At 48.5% G+C, this 17,988-nt stretch overlaps 1 long non-coding RNA gene across 2 annotated transcripts; it reads left to right on the top strand.

Annotated features, from left to right (window-relative positions):
• The first annotated feature begins 558 nt into the window (after window positions 1–558).
• On the top strand, window positions 559–8,450 carry LOC149121751 (uncharacterized). Of its 2 annotated transcripts, none has more exons than XR_016222563.1 (3): window positions 559–848; window positions 5,992–6,085; window positions 7,286–8,450. It is a non-coding gene; the product is annotated as an uncharacterized LOC149121751 (long non-coding RNA). The 2 variants fall into 2 exon arrangements; XR_016222562.1 differs by lacking the exon at window positions 559–848 and adding an exon at window positions 1,118–1,398.
• The last annotated feature ends 9,538 nt before the right edge of the window (window positions 8,451–17,988 follow it).

Below are 17,988 nucleotides of genomic sequence, written 5' to 3'. Positions count from 1 at the left end.
CTAACAGTGAGTGTTCTTCTGCATTTGGTTGAAAGCATTATCTGAGAACATCCCAGTTTAAATGCAAATGTGTACAATAAACAGCATAGACTGATGGGTGCTGGTATGTCTGGGATTGTCAAAATAAGACAAGGAGCCATCATCTGGCAGAAAACTGACTCCTGAGGAAACAGAAATACCAAGTTGGGGGGGGGGGGACGCGGCAGGACAGGGGGTCTTGCAGGGGATTCCAGAGGACACAGGGGACAAGGGCCCTGCCGCCTGGTGGGTGAACGCAGCTTCCCCATTGTCTCTCGAGACTAGAAACCTGGTCATTGTGGCATTGCCTGGTCCCTTCTGTGGGCATCTCCGTCCGTCTCTGTTGCATGGTGGCTGACATTTGTTGAGTGAGCTCCTTGTCATTTGTAGGATCAAGACAAAGATCCCTCCCCTTACCTCCAACCCCCCAGCCTGTGCCTCCTTTCCAAGTTAAACCCTCACCCTGGGGGGTGGGAATACTCCCTGTGGCCCCGCAAACCAGCCTGGTGTTGGTCTCCCTCTCCCTTCCCCCTCTGCCACTTGTGCTGAGGACGGGCTGCCAGACCAACACTGACTCATTTTTCAAGCCCCAGCTCAGAACCACTTCTTCCTGAAAGCCTTCTCTGGCTTTCATATTCACATACTTCTCCCCTGCGTGGAACGGACCACCACAGTCTTGGGCACTCTCTGATTCAGTAAGATTTCTAGCGCAGCATCTCTTGCTTCTTGTAACACTTTCTGACTTCTTAAGCACCTTGATCATAAGCACCTTGAGGACAAGGACCATGCCTTGCGTGTCTCAGCACCCCTTGCTTTTCCTCCAGTATTTGGTAAGTAGTGATGTGTTGTACCTTTTGGCTGAATGACTAGCGAATGACTGAATGTCTTCGAGAGAGGGCCTGGTGATGTGTAGGAAAATTCCTGAATCATACAGGGGTCTTGCTTTTTGGAAAACTCTGTTTCTTGAGCTCTTAATCCCTGGGCCACTGTGATTTAATAATAGCTCCCATTTGCTGACAGCGTCACACACTATCTAACTTAATCTGCAGCACAGCCTAGAGCTATTATTGTCTCTTTATTTTTGGTAAGGCGATCGAGACGTGGCAGGATGAAGTCATTCGTTCAGAATTATATGGCTATGCAAGGCCAAGGCCGTCTGGATGCACAGCACTTGCTCTTCCTTTACTGCTGCATTACGCTGGGTGCTCAGGAGATGCAGAAGAATGACAAGGGTCTCCAAGCTTGACGGCAGAGGACAAGCACAGGCCTTGACTTCTATCTGCTTGTAGGTGCTGGATAAGCTACAGGAAGGCATAAAGGGGGCCCTATAACCAAACGCCTGCTATATTCAGAGTTTACCTAGTTTTATACTCATGAGCTGTGAGTAATTAACCTCTATTGTTCATGTGTCTCACACACCGAGATGAAAACATTCAACCTGAAGCACTGACCCTGGGTTGCTCCATCACCACCTTTTGGTTTTTTGCAGTGGACTATATTCTAGCCAATGGTCCTTGGCCTGGGTGTGCCCAGCTCAGAGGGTGTGTGTGTGTGTGAGAGAGAGAGAGAGAGAGAGAGAGGGAGAGAGAGAGGTAGCTGAAGTTTTGCCTGTGTTTGATTACTAGCCTTGGCACCCTAGAGTTAAACGTGCAGTGGACTGGCAGGGTTGTGGTGGTGGAGGGGAATGTCTGTTCACTTAGGAGTTGTGCAAGGTTGAACAGGAACCCGGTCATGCTGAAGCCTTTCAGACAGATGGTGTGTACAGCGAGCCCACCGGGTCGTTCTTATGGGAAAAGCACTCGTAATGAATAGGAACACAGCCAAGTGAACACAAACACCCAAAGTTTGGCCAATTCAGAGACTGGCTATTTGGGGCAAAGGGTGTGAAACCATATGGCCACTCGGACTGGACCCCCCAGCTGGGCATGTGTGTGTGGCCATCACTGTGGTCTGGAGCCTTGCCCAGCCGGCCGCTCTCTCCTGCTTGCCTTGTGAATGACCCTGGGTGGGAGAGGATCCACACAGACAGGAGCGGATGGCCGTGAGCAGAGGCATTCCGGCCGGGTCACCTGATGCTAACTTGTTCCCAGTCAGGATGACTATCGGAGAGGCTGCTCCAGGAATAAGCAGGCATTTCCGTTAGTTCTGGAGAAGTCTGAGGGGGTCAGCGTAAGAGTCAAAGCAGTTAGGATTAGTCTGCCGAGGTGGAAGAAATCCCCACATAATTATGGCTTAAATACTAAAAACATGTATTTCTCTTTCACATACAAGGATTTGAGATGGTTCAGTCTGGAGCGTTGTTTTACTCTACAGTGCCAGGAGCACGATTCTCTTCTACCTTGCCCAGAATGTAGCTTCTACTTCATGAGCCAAGATGGATGCTCAGGCTCCTGCAATCACATCCTTATTCTAGTAGCAGACAGGAGAAGAAAAGCAAAGAACATGTCCCCTCCCTCCTTCATGTGTAGTCCTTAGGAGTTGCACCCAGCTTTTCCTGGAGTTGCATGCCTAGCTGCAAAGGAGGCTGACAATGAGGGTTCCACTCAGAGCAGCATTGCTAGCCAAAAATTAAAAGCCCCCCTTATTTATTTATTTTTATATACATATTTGTATATATGTTTTATTTATTTTTTATTTATTTGAGAGACAGAGATCTTCTATCTACCTACTAATTCACTTCCCAAATGCTCACAACAGCCAGGGCTGGGCCAAGCAGAAACAGGAGCCAGGACCTCAATCCAGGTCTCCCACATGGGTGGCAGGGGCCCAAGTACTTGGGTTATCATCTGCTGGCTGCCAAGGTGCACATTAACAGGGAGCTGGGGTCAGAAGTGGAGGTGGGACTCAGATCAGGCACTCCGATATGGGACGCAGGCATCCCATGCAGTGTCTCCATCACTGCCCCAAAGGCCTGCCCTCAGAGGTTCCTTTAGGATTGGACAGATCACCAGCAGTCTTTGTCATATTCAGGTAGACAGAAGGAACCTTGGGCAGCTCTGGGCCTGGGATCCCAGGGCCGGCTACTCTAGATCTGCATCTTGGGTCTTACCCTGGATTGGGGGCAGAGGCAGAGTAACACACATCACCTTCCCTCTGCTCTCACACTGACCCATCACACCGACCTGGCCACTTAATGTGGCTGCAGAGTGGGAGAGCAAACTCTTCAGCCTCATTTCTACATTCATTGGAATTCAAAGTAGGGAGCAGGGCTGGTGTTTGGCCCAGAGGGTAAGATGCTGCCTCCTTATAGGAGTGCTGGGTTCGAGTCTTGGCTCTCCTTCTGTTTCCAGCTTCTTGCTAATGTGCATCCTGGGAGACAGCTGATGATGGCTCAAGTAGTTGGGTGCCTGCTACCCATGTGGGAGACCTGGATTGAGTTCTGGGCTTCTGGCTTTGGGGAGTGAACCAGCAGGTGGAAGATTCACTCTCTCTCTGTCTCTGTCTCTCTGTCTCTTTGTTTTCAAATAGAACACACACAAATAAATAGAAGGCAGCTATAAGTTCTGAGAGACCTTCTAGCTTCTCTATTTGAAGCTCAGGGTACACCATGCATTTCCAGAATGATTTGATGTGACCCTAATAAACGTTACCAGTGATTCCTCCCCTAGGGATATGATTCTACTCATGAGTATGTTCTCCTTGGTGCAATGATTTGCCCAAAGCTGTGTAGAAAACTAGCAGAAAGGCAAGATGGAGAATTTTCCAATGTGCAGCTTAAGTCAAGGATTCATAGGCTGAATTACTGATTTTCATTTTTTTAAAAATTTATTTGAGATATAGAACCACAGACAGAGAGAGAGTTCTTCCATCCTCTGGTTCACTCCCCCAAATGACGGCAATGGTAGGAGCTTGGCCAATCCCAAGCCAGGAGCCAGGAGCTCCTTCCGGGTCTCCCCCATGGGTACAGGGCTCAAGGACCTGGGCCATCTTCCACTGCTTTTCCAGGCCATTAGCAGGGTGCTGGGTTGGAAGAGGAGCAGCTGGGACACTAACTGGCGCCCATGTGGATGCTGGTGCTGCAGACAGAGGCTTAACCTACTATGCCACAGCGCCAGCCCCTAAATTACGGATAAAGAGAGAATAAGCAGACTTGATATGACATTCATGATGTGTGTCAAAGGATAGAGGTACCCCCAACGGCTGGGGAGGGCGATAGAGAATGTATGTGCACTGGTAAGGTGAACCCCTGAGGTCAGCACGTGAAAGGCAACCCACAGTGGACCCCACACTTGAGAAACCCCCATGGTGCCAATGCGGCTTCTCTGAGCTGGGTTCCCTGTGTGGCCAAGCACTCTAGCACTCCAGATCACATTCTATCCGATTTCAAATTTTTTTCCGAACAAAATGAGTATTAAAGTCCTACATCCTGGATGCTAGAAGACACCTTGTGTAGATGCATCAAGCCAAGCGTTCAGCTGCCTGTGCGTGGGCCTTTCTGACTTTGCCTTCTGGAATCCTGGCTGGGAAGCAGTGGACGGAGCTGCCACAGAGAGCTGCCTGCCTCCCAGCCCCCTGTGCCCACCTCTGCCTCTTTCAAGTATCACAGGTCAACAGAAGCAGAGTCCCTCTTTGCCTCAATGGCAGAAATAGCACCTGCGTTTGCAATTTGAATGGAGTAGGGGGTGTTTAATTATTCATTTGTTGGTATTTACCCTGGTTTACTATTTTGGAATCAGTTGACATTCAGCTCCCCTCCCACTCCTTACTCCCTCCTTAACCACACGTAATTTCAACTCTGGAATAGTTTCAAATTCATGAAGACCAAACCTCTGCCCAGCCACTTAGTTTTCAATCATACATGTCAACATATATAAACAATGCATGTTGCCCTGTCCCACAGAACGCAGTTAAAACCTGTAAATACAGCGTCTTGCAGCAAATCAACTGTGTGGGTAAATATACTATGGAATGTTTTACATGTGTGCATCTCTAACATCATGTACACACAGCCGTTTCAGTCTTGTGTATTTATAGTTTACACTCTAGGAAAAGTTGATGATATTTTCTCTTTGCAAACTGTATATAATGTATTCATAGAAAAATTAGGCACAATCTAAAAGTGATCCATATTTCCATACATATGAGGAAGTCTTCAAAAAAGAAAAAGGTTAATGGAAATGCATATTACGGAAAAAAGCATGCATTTCAAACTCTTTTGGTCCAAAATATCTTTTAATTCTATTTGCCACACTTTTTAAAAAACATTTATTTTATTTATTTAAAAGAGTTACAGAGAGAGAGGTAGAGACAGAGAGAGAGGTCTTCTATCCGCTGGTTCACTCCCCAGTTGGCTGCAATGGCTGGAGCTGTGCCATTCTGAAGCCAGGAGTTAGGAGCTTCCTCTGGGTCTCCCACATGGGTGCAGGGGCCCAAGCACTTGGACCATCTTCTCCTGCTTTCCCAGGCCATAGCAGAGAGCTGTATCGTAAGTGGAGCAGCCGGGACTAGAACCAGTGCCCATATGGGATGCCGGCACTTCAGGCCAGGGCTTTAACCCACTGTGCCACAGTGCCGGCCCAGCCACAAACTTTTTGAAGTAACTGCATTTGTTTTTCTGTAAAATTAAATTACCTATCCTAGTTGGCACTTACATTCTCCCTCTCCATGAGCAATATTTTTACTTTATTTTATTTGGGGGGGGGGCAGCATTGTGGGATAGCAGGTTAAGCTGCCACCTGTGGTGCCGGCATGCCATAAGGATGACAGTTCGAGTCCTGGCTGCTCCACTTCCAATCTAACTCCTTGATAATGCACCAGGGAAAGCAGCAGAGATGGCCCAAGTTCTTGGGTACCTGTACCCATGTGGGAGATTTGGAAAAACTCCTGGCTTCAGACTGGGCCAGCCCTGGCCATTGTGGCCACTTAGGGAGTAAACTAGCAAATGGAATCTCTCTCTCTCTCTCTCTCTGACTCTGCCTTTCAAATAAATAAATAAATGTTTAAAAATTTTTATTTGTTTAATTTATTTTAAAGGCAAAGAGACAAGCAAGAGAGGCAGACAGAGATCTCCTATCCACTGGTTCACTCACCAGATATCCGCAATGGCTGGGCCTGGGCCAGGCCAAAGGTGAGAATCAGGAACTCCCAACTAGTTGAGCCATCATCTGAAGCTTCCAGGGTGCTCATTAGCAGGAAGCTGGAATCAGGAGTGGAGCTGGGACTTGAACCCAGGCACTGATGGGAGGTGGACATCCCAAGTGGCATTTTAAGTACTTCGCCAAATGCTGACCCCATTAAAGAATAATTTAATATTTTTATACTGTGCCCGCTGAAATCCCTAAATACAATTGTGCTTTGCGAGGCATTAATGTCAAGGCTGACCTCTGAGAGAAGCACAAGCCTCACCCTGCTCTGGGCCAGCTCTGGGAGGCAGCGAGGGGAGCAGCACTTGAAGGAGGTGAGGTCCCTGGATCCAGGGACACCGGAGGCTGCCTCTGCTGGCCAATGTGAGTGCCCGCGGGGTGCCCTGCTGAGAGCTGCCACTCACACCGTCATCGCCATGGTGACTGCAGGGCCTGCAAAGGCCAACTTTCTGTCTGGGAGCTCAGCACATGAGCTCAGCAGCTTCTTGTAGAGGGGAAGATGTTTTACTTCTCACATGCACTCCTTTACAGTCAACACATTTTGTGGGTGCCAGTTTCTATCATGCCACAAAATACCCAGCCCTGAAAAACACACATTTGTGAGCATCTGGGAAGTGGTCACTCGTCTAAGCAAGCAAATACCATGACCACAAACATGCTGGCAGTTGGGACCCCTAAGTGGGGAATGAACGCGTGTGCATGGGGGAAGTGGTACTGCCCATCTTCACCTCTTGTTGCAAACACCCAGAGACACTCAGGGGGGTGATATCCATAGGCCTTGAGGTCCAAGGGCCCAGAGCTCTCCTTCAGCCTTCAATGAAGGCAGAAAGTGTGGCAAGTCCTCATTATCCCAGAGTGTCCCCCAGGATGTCCTCTGGTGTGGGCCATGCCTTGATCTCCTGGTCTCTAAGACCCAGAGACGCTGTGATTTGCTCAGAGTTCCAGAGCTGGTTAGTGAGAGCCCATTCTATCTAGATCAGTGGTCTAGTCCACTGATCTCCCGTTTTGTTTTGTCAAGTAATAATTTAATAAGGGGTAGTTTTAGATTTACAGGAAAAAGTTGAATGAGAAGTACAGGAAGTTTCTTTCTTTCTTTTTTTTTTTTTTTTTTTGACAGGCAGAGTGGACAGTGAGAGAGAGAGAGAGACTGAAAGATCTTCCTTTTCTGTTGGTTCCCCCCCCAGTGGCTGCCGCAGCCGGTGCACTATGCTGATCCGAAGCCAGGAGCCAGGTGCTTCTCCTGGTCTCCCATGCGGGTGCAGGGCTCAAGCACGTGGGCCATCCTCCACTGCATTCCCAGGCCACAGCAGAGAGCTGGACTGGAAGAGGAGCAACTGGGACAGAATCTGGCGCCATGACCAGGACTAGAACCCGGTGTGCCGGCGCCGCAGGAAGTTTTCATATGATCCCTCTTCCACTCCCAATTTCCCCACCTTTTGCCGTCTTGCACTGGTTTGGTGCATTTGTTAACAATTATGAGTCAATATTGATGCACTGTTGCTCAAGTCCATAGTTGACATTCAGGTTCACTCGGGGTTGCACATTTTGTGGGTTTTGACAAACAGATACTGACATGTATCCACCATTGCAGAATTGTCTGGAACGGTTCCCCTGTCCTAAAATCCTCTACCTGTTAATCCTTTCCTTCCCCAACCTCTGACAACTATCGCTCTTTTTACTATGCCCTTAGTTTTGCCTTTTCCAGAATGCTGCATAGCTGGGACCCAACAGTATGTAACCTTTCAAATCAAGTCCTTTCCATGAGCAGTGTGCATTTAAGAGTCTTCTGTGTCTTTGGGTGGCTTGATAGCTCATTTCATCGCGGAATACTATTCCCATCAGATGGCTACACCAGTTTTGGATTCATTTATGTAATGCAGGCATCTTGGTTTTTTCCAGCGTTGGCAGTTATAAACAAAGCTGCTGTAACAGTTATCTTCTTGTACATTCCTTCCACATGGACTGGACGTCAAATGTCAAGAGTTTGCAAGATTTAGTCCTAAAAATGGTTGCATCGGACAACCTTCCCAAAGCTTTCCAGTGAAGTCTGCCCTGTGCAACTTCTGTGCTTCCACGACCTCCGCTATAGAACAGCACTGCCCATCCCAGAGTCCGTCCTTCATTCACGAATCTTCATCTTATTTAGAATGGTTTCTCCTCTTGTCAACCTGAATCGTGCTCCTCTAGACCCAGTCACATCTCTTCCATGTTATAGCCTCCTTGACATGGTGAAAAAAGGAATCCCGTGGATGGGGCCTAGCTCGTCTACCTCACTAGCTCTGTGTCCTTAGGGAAGTTACGTTTTGCAAAGCAGCTTTTCCATCTGTAAAATTGGCTGAATATTGTCAACACACGTTGTCAATGAGTATTATTGTTGTGAGGATCTAGGCAATGTGCTCAGAGTTCCTCCTGACACCTCAGTAAACAACGATGCCTTCCTTTCCCTCGCCCCCCCCCCAATTCCTCCCTCTTTTCCTCAACGTGTGCACAGATGGGTTAGTGTGTGTGCGTGCACGCGTGCACCTTAGTTCATGCATGCATGTGTACATGTGTTTTCCTGCATGTATGCATGCATCTCCAGACAGAGCAGTCTTCCCTAGATTTCCACAATTTCAGGAAATCTAGAAAGGGGAGGGGAGGGAGCAGTGAATGTTTTACCTTTTCAATGACAAAAGTACAATGACAAAGGTTGCTTTTCCTGAAGGGGGCACTCCCTCGGGACAGCAGGCCCAATCATTATAGGGTGTTTCTAATCATCAGGTAATCAAGTCAGGCAAACAGAACTCCAGGGTCTTAATAAGACCTTTGTTGCATGATTTCCCTTTGAATGGCAACCACAAGGTCTTTAGTTTTTAGCCTTTCTTTGGGAAAGGCACCTCAGTGGGAACTGAATCACTGTACTTTTGGATCAGAAGGGGAAAAAAAGATGAAAGAAAACAAACAAATTAAAAACCCAAAACCCAGAATCTTCTTTTTAGGAGACCATGGAAGTGTTTGAATTCAAAGGAAAAGTTGTGCTGCACTGACCTGGATTTTCAGAAATCAAAGGTTGAACTGAGCACTGGAGTGGTGTAGGGTCTGCACCTTGCCCAGACTCTGGTCCCTGGCGTATTATCAGGAGCTATCTAGGGCATCTGTCACATCATGATGCTGGATTTAGAACTTGTCATTGAAGCACACACCAAAAAAGCACAGACGGACAGGCATTTGACATGGCTTTTTATCATCCTGTACTGATTCTTTGTAATCTCACACAAAACAGACAGATGTTTGAAAGTATCAGCTTTGCCAGAAAAACCAGGGACTACTTCATTGGCATTACCACTAGCTTTCCATACTGGACCAGATACCTAAGAACGAACATCAAAGTTCAGTTATTTGCCAACAGCCTACCTATCTACGTCCACCCCCCAGAAAGCCAAAATTCCAAACCAAACCGAAACCAAAGCAAGGCAAGCCCTGCCATCCCACGGAGGAAGTTATTGGAATCACCTCTGTGGGTTACAGCTGCTCCCTCACTCATTTGCTGCAAATCAGCTTGTTTTTATTTGCCTCAAAACTCCCAATAAATACAATTTGTCTTGTAGCTCACAGATCATTTCCCATGACCCTCATGCAGATCTGTCTCCCTTTCCTACTAAAGAATTCAAGCTATGTTTCTTTTCAACAAATCCCTATTCCCCGGCCCATATTATACGTTTCACCGTGTTTTGTCTACTCTTCTTCTGATTCCAGCTGGGTCATGTTAGTTATCACGCCTCTGTGTCTCAGGACAAACATGCGAGAGAGGAACGAGGCAATACAACACTAACCCAAACTTGGTGGGACCCTGCCAGTGTTGTAAACAATCCCCTCCACCCACTCGCTCTTGGCGGAGCGTTTTTCTCCTAATGCATATTTCAGTCTTGATTGACCATCAACCATATGGCAGGATTGTCCTGTGGGCAAGCTCACTATTAACAGCTCGCAGCTGGAGTTACAATAACTACACACGGCTGTGACATTGTACTAATTGACCAAGACACGTCTGAGAACAAGACGCAGAGAGTGGCCATTGCAAATTACTTCAAGCACAAATGGACGGTTTTGTGGGAAACACCGGTTTCAGATTAGAAGGTTCTATGTGTTAAGATCAAATTGGTGGTGGCGGCGGCGGTGGTGGTGGTGGTGGGTCAAAAAGAAGGGGAAAGAGGAGGTAGATGAGTTGTACACAGGTATTCTCTTCTAGATTCCTCTAGGTCTTTATTCAAATGAATGATTTTTAAACAGATTTTTCTTCTTGTGATGGAGAAAGAAGCTGCTGCACTTAAAGTGGAATTAATCCTGCATCTTTAAACACTCAGGCAATTAAATCCCTAAATCCACTGGGTGCCTTCCATCCATATATCCCTGCCTAATCCCGTGTCACAGGCAAGGCTTGGCGAGGTTTGAGAGCAGTGTGTGCCGCCTTAGCTCTGTCACTTAGTGTGAGAACCAAAGAAGCCACGTTGGAAGGGGATCCGGGTTTGTCTGTGCTGCTGAGTGGGGTGACAGGGACAGGGACCCCAGCTAGGGACTGCGCCTGAGTAAACTGGCTGCCCTGGGCCCTTGGGGAAGGCTCTTGCAAAGTTATGAAATATGAACAGGCTGTCTGTGCGTCTCTCAGTAAATTTCTTTCTCAGATGTTTCTAGCCTGTGTGCCTCGATTGAGAAATGACCGAAGAACAGAGCATAAAGCCAGCGAGCTCAGTGACTTATAAATCAGTGGCAGCGAGCTGGGCTGGGACTGTCTAACTGTGGAAAACCCTGCTGCTGTGCCGGCGTGCGAGTCTTCTCAAACACAGGACCTAACCCTTGCCTTTTCCCTCTCGATGGGAGAGGGCTTAATTAAAGTTCACGGAGGAGTGGGGAGTGGAAAAAGAAATATGGTTTGCTAACGAAAATGCGAGAGAACCAGCTCAACGTAGTACATATGCAACATGTCTCGGTTCTGATCTTGGCTCAGGCAAAGAATTACAAGTGGGGTCATGAAAAATAGCTAAGTGCTGTCATTGGTAAATCCTGCCTAGTGGTGCAGTAGTGCTCTGTGCTCCAAAGCAAAGCGAAACAAATGACCCTCACTTCTCCCCATATCGTTATCCTGATTTTAGGGAGGAATACATGGAGGTGCAGAGGAGACAAGGACCTTGCTGAAGGGTCCTGTAGAAGCCAGCACTAGAATCCGCGCTCCCACGCCTGTGCCACTGGGCTCTCTTTAGGAACTCATGGACCCTCAGTTAATGGTCCCTGTGCTAGACAGCAGAGCCATAGGCAGCTCAGATTCTGCTCAGCCACCCTGTGCCTCAACTGGATTCAGCTTCTAGGATGGTGCTTATGATAAGTTTATCAAATCCATACCTGTGTAAGCCTGGGGTTCTATTAGTGCCTTTTTCTTCCCAGGTCTTTCTCTACCAAATGCTGTGCGGTGGCTTTAAATTAGGAGGCACAGCATTTAGGAGGATCCAGTCAGGTTTCCTGTTGCAACTGTAATCTGCCCAGTGGCATCCGTGTCCAGCCACATAGAGGAGGCTCGAGAGAAATAAGAAAACAAGGCCTGTGCACTAGGCCTGAGGCTGTGTTACAGGGAAAGCTGTGATGACAGCCTAGAACCCTGATGTAAAATTGACTCCTCTGTCCCTGGATGCTGGGTTTGCTCAGTTCAGGAGAGGAGAGAGGCAGTGTGGAAAAGGGGGCTGTAGACAAGGAGAGGTCGCCGGAAGGAGGCAGAGTGGAAGTTTGGTGACAAGTGGTGGAAGAAGGTTGGGAGGCCATGGCTGAGTTCATCTATGTTATCCACATGCGTGGCTCTGTTATATGTGTGAACAGGAGTGTCAGGGCCACTCTACAATGCAGCAATGCCTAGGGACAGACTGGGCTAGGGGATGGATCGGTTCTCCCCATGACCCTAAATGAGGTTAGCCAACCAGCCAGGACATGAGCTACTTCCGTATAAAGTTCTAGAAGCAAAGAACTGTGGGAATCAGAGGGAGTTGCACTGATGGGCAGGTTGAGAAAAGCTCTCTGACCTAACGAGAGTTAGGAACTTTAAAAGATGTGGAGGATTTTGGTGAGCGATTGGGCTTTTGAACGCAGGGAGTGTAATAAGATGCAGGTAGAGGAGCTGGCGCTGTGGCTCACTTGGTTAATCCTCCACCTGCGGCGCCAGCATCCCATATAGGCGCTGGTTCTAGTCCCGGCTGCTCCTCTTCCAGGCCAGCTCTCTGCTGTGGCCTGGGAAAGCAGTAGAAGATGGCCCAAGTGCTTGGGTCCCTGCACTCACATGGGAGACCAGGAGGAAGCACCTGGCTCCTGGCTTCAGATTGGCACAGCTCCGGCCATTTCGGCCATCTGGAGAGTGAACCAATGGAAGGAAGACCTTTCTCTCTGTCTCTCCCTCTTACTGTCTGTAACTTCTACTGCTCAGATACATAAATAAAATCTTTAAAAAATATTTTCTTCCAAAATAATAGGATGAAGAATAAGTGACTTTTCTGTTTCTAAGCTTTCCGCTGGGAACATTTCAAGCAGTTTTTGACAGCAGAGAGCGCTCGGCCTGTCGAGCCCTCAGGACCCCTATACCCAGCTTTAGCAGCGGGCTGATGCTCCCTAGGGCCCACCATCCCCACCCGCTGGATTGTTCAGAAGCAAATACCAGACATCACATCATTTCGTGCCTACTTCAGTACATATTTTAATAAGGACTCTTTAAAATGTGTCACTACAATGCCACTATTGCCCCTGAAAAGTAACAAGTCCTTCAGAGGATCACATTTCCAGTCCATTTAAACATTCCCCAGTTGGCCCCTAAATGTTTAGTTCCCAATAAACGGGGCACACCGACACGCTGCGTGTGGCTGGGTCTCTCACGTCTGTGGGCCTTGGGGTCTTCCCCTGCGCCCACTGGCAGCTTGTTCCTTGCAGAAGCTGGGTAACTTGGGCTGTAGAGTGGATCGCGCCCTGGAGTTTTCAACTTCTGATGAAACAGTGCATCCAGGCAGGGCAGTGGATGACGGCGAACCCAGCAAGAACAAGGCCAACAGGAAACTTAGATGTTGAGACTGCTGATGCCGGAGGCCAGCCATCATTCATTCACATAATGAATTCTCAACCACAAAAGCTAACAAGAATCCAATTGAGCCTTCAGCTATAACGACTACTTTACAGAAACTATAGGTTCGGAAGAAATGAAAGGCCTCACAATCGCTTCCACTGCCCCTTCCCGCTTTAATGAAGTCAGCTTATACCTGAGATGTGCATGGTTACCCTGCTATCAGGAGTACTGAGGACTAGGGCTGCTATAACCTTTTGGTTCTTGGGCCTGCTTTTTGTAGATTCAGTCCTTCCCAGCGACCCCTAACTGTTCTATAGCAATGTTGTCATGCTTCTGTGGTCTTCCTCCTCCACTGTGCTCACGAGGTTCTTCAAGATTACTTATTTATTTGAAAGGCAAGCAGACAGAAATCAGCCATCTGCTGGTTCACTCCCCAAATGCCCACAATAGCCAGGGCTGGGCCAGGCTGATGCCAGGAGCAGGAGCTCCTCCAGGACTCCCACAAGGGTACCAGGGACCTGACTACTTGAGCCTTCCCCTGCTGCCTCCCAGGATGCACACCAACAGGAAGCTGATCCGAGGCAGAATATCTGGGACTCAGACCCGGCACCCCGCTAGGCGATGCTGTGGCTTAACCACTATGCCAAACGTCTGTCCCTTTCCATTTTCCTGTATATCTGGAAACCAAATATCAACCTTCTCAGAACTTATAAAATGAGGTTAAAGTGGCTCTATGCAAAAACTAAATAAAACCTCCCTAAAAACACACATACTGGTGACCAGATTAACGATAACCATCGGGTTTTTCAGGTTGTGTTGTTTTGTTTTGTTTTGTTTTGTTTTCCTAAGATGCTGGATAGCAGAGTAATCCAATAAGATGTAACCCAAGGTTGCTAGGTGGATTGCAGTGGATACAATGTTTGATTGCAACACACTACAATGCTCCATAAACCATAGATGTGCATAGGAAAGATGGAAAAATTCCAAGTTGGAAAAACTCCGGGCTGCACACAAATCCGAATGTCTGGCAGGAATGCACCCTGGATTAAGTCATTAAGGCTGAGCGGACGTCGCGGGCTCGCGTTCGGCATTCCCTTCCTTCGAGAACACCGGCCTCTTTCGAATTCCCGGACTGGACACTCTCTTAATTCTATTCCACCTCCTGGGACTTTCTGCTGTCTTTTTCCTGGCTCCTTCTCCTCTTGTTGACTGTTAAATGTTGGAGAACTTCAAGGCTTGATCCACTACCCCGTGCTCCTTCACAAACTGCACCCTCCCCTCTCTGTGATCTCGTCCATACTTATGGTTTTAATTATCATCTATATGCTGATGACTCTTAAATTTATATCTTCAGCCTAGACTCTGCTCTGCGCTCCCAACCATAAATCCAATTGCCTATTCAACATCTTGACTTGGCCATCTCACAACACTGCAAACCCTGAATGTCCAAAAGCTGAACTCATACCTTCTCCCTCACGCCCCGAACTCCCCCAGCGGCCCCTCTCAGTAAACAGCACTGCCATCCAAAGACAAGAAGTCAGACCTTGGCAGCCATGCTCGACCCCGCCCTCAGCCTCTCTGCCATGTGCATGGAATCAGTAAGTGCGGCTGAGCCTCGTTTCCCAGTCCATCACCTGTGTCCCCATCTTCACAGCTGCCACCATAGTGGCATCCTGGGTCACCTCTGGTACCTCTGCCCCTCCCCACATTGGCCCTGCATCCAACCCATTCTGTAGCCAGTGTTCTTTTGAAAAACATACAGATCGGTTTATACGTTTATCATCTCCCCTGTGCCATTAGGAGCAACTAAAATCTTTCCCATGGCTGACACAGCCCTGTGTTATCAGCCCTTACCTCCTTACCACCCTTGTCTCCCAGTCTTCCTCCCCTTCTTCTCTGGGATCCCGTCATCCTGGTCCTGATGAAGTTGGACCACAGGACCTTTGCATACACTGCTTCTGGTGGGATTATTTTCTTTTCTTCTCCTCTTTCACCTAGTTAATTCCTATGTGCCTTTCTGATTTTTTTAAAAAAATTAAATTTTTTATTTTTAAAAGATTTATCTTATTTTTTTTTTCAAAGACAAAATTACAGAGACAGGTAGAGACAGAGGGAAAGAGAGAGAAGTCTTCCATCCACTGGTTCACTCCCCTTATGGCCACAATGGCCAGAGCTGGGCCAATCCAAAGCCAGGAGCTAGGAGCTTCTTTCAGGTCTCCCACGTGGGTGTGGGGGCCCAAGGACTCGGGCCATCTTCTACTGCTTTCCCAGGCACATTATCAGGGAGCTGGATTGGAAGTGGAACAGCCGGGACTCAAACTGGCGTCCATATGGGATGCCAGTGCTGCAGGCCAGGGCTTTACCCCACCGGCGCTGGCACCTGAGTTGACTTCTTTTAGGCAGTCTCCGTGGGCTACTGGTGGTCTCCCTAATGCCACACTCACCGTGCTTTTTCCTTCCGATGGAAACACCTTTCTAACTGAGGAGACCAAGGCCTGGAAGTGGCCAGCAACTTGCCTGGGGCCAGGGTAGGGCCGTGTGAAAGCACACGCTGCACTGTTCTCACAGTAAGATTGGCTGGATCTCTCGTCATGTGCTAGAGCTCCATGTGACGTGTAGGTCTCTGAATGATGGGTGGAAGCTGGAATGAGTTGAGTGGAAAGGAACTCACTAATTAAAAGGAAGCCAAGGAGGACCTTGGGAGAAAGGTTACAGGCGATTGTTTAGTCTAGTACGCTAGAGGAGCAAGCGAAACAAGGGAGATTTAACATTTAACATAATGGATATGGCAATGAAAACATTTTTTGATGGCCACAGGGTACACAAGATTATATCAGGCTTGCTGTATCTCTATAAGAGATGGGAGATTAAAGCTGGAGAGAGATTCAATTGACAAAAGAAAAAGGTAATGGAAGATTTGGACAAAATGTAGTGTTAGCTCCTGGAATGTGTTTGCACCAAAATGGGTCAAAACAGGATGACCCCCATCTAGCTCAGCTGCTGATTCCAGGCCCACCTCCTGAGGTTGTTTGAATGAATGAATGAGTGAATGAGTAAAACGTGAGCCCCGCCATCTGTCAGGCGTGCTCACGCTGCCACCCTGCCTGGCGTGGAAAAAGAGACATTGAGTGACGTGCGTCCCCAAGGGCTCCTCAGCTGATCACACCCGGGTGCCCTTATCTGGCTCCCAGGTGTTTCCATTTATCTCAGATAAACTGTCAGCCAAGAGTCAGCTTTGGGGTGGGAGGTGGGGGACTCAGTGGAGGGGAGGGTAGTACTCCAGATGTTTTCCAAGAAGCCGGGGGAAGGTTACTCCTTAGTACTAATAGATTTCGTCATCCTATCCGCCTGCAGATGCTCCGTTCGGAACCCTTCCAGGTTCCCTCTTTGCTCTTAAAACAAGTTGTGTATTTAGAATACCCAGGGCTCAGCCCTCTCCCAGGGATGTATCTCTTTTGCATATGGATGAAACTTTTGGGGCTTAAGATCTTAAAATTTGCTGGCTGGATTTCTTCCAGCCAAACTAGTCCTGTGGGCTCTCTCTGTATTAGAAACCAGGAGAAATGGTACCAGTCAGAGCTGCCACCTACTGAGTTCCTACCACGCGCTGTAGAAAAATCCAGTCATCATGGCAACGCTGCCCGGGCCAGGTTCAGATCCATTCTACAGATGGGAATTTGTCCAAAGCCTGTCATTTTCCCAAACTCATGAAACTATCAAGGAGCAAAACTGGCTTGAAGCTCAGGACTGTATGGCCTCAAATAATAATTGCAACATTTGGAGAGGTTCGCGTGTGCCAGTCACTTATCACGGCCCATGGAGCAGGCACTGTCAGGTCTGTTTTACAGACGAGGAAGCAAAGGCATGGGTCACACAGCACCCAGCTTCAGAGCTTGCGTTCTAACCACGACCCTGTCCTGATTCCCATCTCCTTCCTGTTGGCTGGATTCACATCTTATTCAAAACCAGTTCAAGCGAGCTTTCAGTACTCAGGGTAGAAATCTCTCTTCCATACATTGCCTTCCCTCTCGGTTCTCTCCCGTCCAAGCAGCTGTGGGCTGCAGCCGTTGTATGCTAAGCCATTGGCTAACACACAGGTGGCAAGGTCGTGGCTGTGGTTCCAGTCTCTCCCGCAGAGTTGAATGTTCCAGAAAGGACGCTGTGTTCTGCCGATGCCTCTCTGGCAAGAGGCTCCAGATCCAGGGAAGGACCAGCCTCATGGCAGACGCGAGGCTGTCTCGCTGCTTTGTTTACGTGCGTGTCCTTCCAGGACAGTCTGCTTTTGCGAACGCCCTGCCAAAAGCTGCAGCTCCCCGTGCTGTCTGTGGGGCCTTTCCAACAGCTGCCCTGCCCGGGGTACGGAGCCGCGTCTCCTAACGCTTTAGGCGGGGATTGAAGTTTCCTGGCAGGGGGAATGATGGACTCGGCAGCCTGTTCTTGCCTCTTGGAGCTGCCCTCCAGGTTTTCCAGACTCCATTCTGTAAATCATTTCATCTGTGCAAACACTGGGCTGTGAGCACGGAAGCGTTCCAAGACGAGGAGGGCTTGAAACCCCATTCATTGGAGGATCCATTCTCCTTTCAACAGATCCCGATGGCTTGAGTTTGCAAATAGACCTTTTCTTTGGTGCATGCCCACAGATGGGTGGTTCTAGGGCCTTCCCAAGGAGGCAGAGTGTGCTTCTACCCCAAGAGGCTTTGGGAAAAGTAACGTGCGTGTGTACTCCTAGCTGGGTTGTCACGGAACACATGGAATGAATGCCCACATCCCTGCAAGGGCTCCAGGGTGGCAGGGGGCGGGGGGAGTGAGGGGAAACTG

The sequence above is a fragment of the Oryctolagus cuniculus genome, chromosome 16 (assembly GCF_051225735.1).
Source record: "Oryctolagus cuniculus isolate XC-2025 breed Fujian yellow rabbit chromosome 16, ASM5122573v1, whole genome shotgun sequence".
Taxonomy (NCBI): Eukaryota; Metazoa; Chordata; class Mammalia; order Lagomorpha; family Leporidae; genus Oryctolagus; species Oryctolagus cuniculus.
This window is presented reverse-complemented; position numbering and strand designations above follow the sequence as displayed.